We start from the raw sequence: 1,361 nt of genomic DNA, 5'->3' as shown, positions 1-1,361 counted from the left end.
TCCAAAGAAGTCCCAGGGCTGATCTCCTTCAGAATGGACTGGTTGGATCTCCTTGAAGTCCAAGGGACTCTCAAGAGTCTTCTCCAACACCACAGTTCAAAAGCATCAATTGTTTGGTGCTCGGCTTTCTTCACAGTCCAACTCTCACATCCATACGTGACCACAACCTTGACTAGACAGACATTTGTTGGCAAAGTAATATCTCTGCTTTTGAATATGCTGTCTAGGTTGGTCATAACTTTCCTTCCAAGGAGTAAGCATCTTTTAATTTCATGGCTGTAGTCACCATCTTCAGTGATTTTGGAGCCCAAAAAAATAAAGTCTGACACTGTTTCCACTATTTCCACTGTTTCTATTTGCCATGAAGTGATGGGACCAGATGCCATGATCTTCGTTTTCTGAATGTTGAGCTTTGAGCAAAATTTTTCACTCTCCTCTTTCACTTTCATCAAAAGGCTTTTTGTTCCTCTTTCATTTCTGCCATAAGGGTGGTGTCATCTGCATATCTAAGGTACAATAATCTCAGATAACCTCGGCAATCTTGATTCTAGCTTGTGCTTCTTCCAGCCCAGCATTTCTCATGATGTACTCTGCATAGAAGTTAAATAAGCAGGGTGACAATATACAGCCTTGACGTACTCCTTTTCCTATTTGGAACCAGTCTGGTGTTCCATGTCCAGTTGCTTCCTGACCTGCATACAAATTTCTCAAGAGGCTGGTCAGGTGGTCTTGTATTCCCATCTCCTTTAGAATTTTCCACAGTTTGTTATGATCTACACAGTCAAAGGCTGTGGCATAGTCGAAAAAGCAGAAATAGATGTTTTTCTGGAACTCTTTTGCTTTTTCCATGATCCAGCAGATGTTGGCAATTTGATCTCTGGTTCCTCTGCCTTTTCTAAAACCAGCTTGAACATCTGGAAGTTCACCGTTCACGTACTGCTGAAGCCTGGAGAATTTTGAGCATGACTTTACTAGCGTGTGAGATGAGTGCAATTGTGCGGTAGTTTGAGCATTCTTTGGCATTGCCTTTCTTTGGGATTGGAATGAAAACTGACCTTTTCCAGTCCTGTGGCCACATTTGCTGGCATATTGAGTGCAGCACTTTCACAGCATCATCTTTCAGGATTTGAAATAGCTCAACTGGAATTCCATCACTTGCACTAGCTTTGTTCATAGTGATGATTTCTAAGGCCTACTTGACTTCACATTCCAGGATGTCTGGCTCTAGGTGAATGATCATACCATCGTGATTATCTGGGTCGTGAAGATCTTTTTTGTACAGTTCTTCTGTGTATTTTTGCCACCTCTTCTTAATATCTTCTGCTTCTGTTAGGTCCATACCATTTCTGTCCTTTATCGCT

The 1,361-nt window shown here is 41.7% G+C and overlaps 1 protein-coding gene across 1 annotated transcript in view; it reads left to right on the top strand.

The window, feature by feature from the left end:
* Positions 1-1,361, top strand: part of HECW1 (HECT, C2 and WW domain containing E3 ubiquitin protein ligase 1) — a 211,042-nt gene that overhangs the window by 28,349 nt on the left and 181,332 nt on the right. The gene's annotated exons all lie outside the window — the stretch shown is intronic.

This window comes from Bison bison, unplaced genomic scaffold (assembly GCF_000754665.1).
Source record: "Bison bison bison isolate TAMUID 2011002044 unplaced genomic scaffold, Bison_UMD1.0 scf7180017864499, whole genome shotgun sequence".
Taxonomy (NCBI): Eukaryota; Metazoa; Chordata; class Mammalia; order Artiodactyla; family Bovidae; genus Bison; species Bison bison.
Note: the sequence above shows the minus strand (reverse complement) of the source record. Positions and strands in the feature narration are given on the sequence as shown.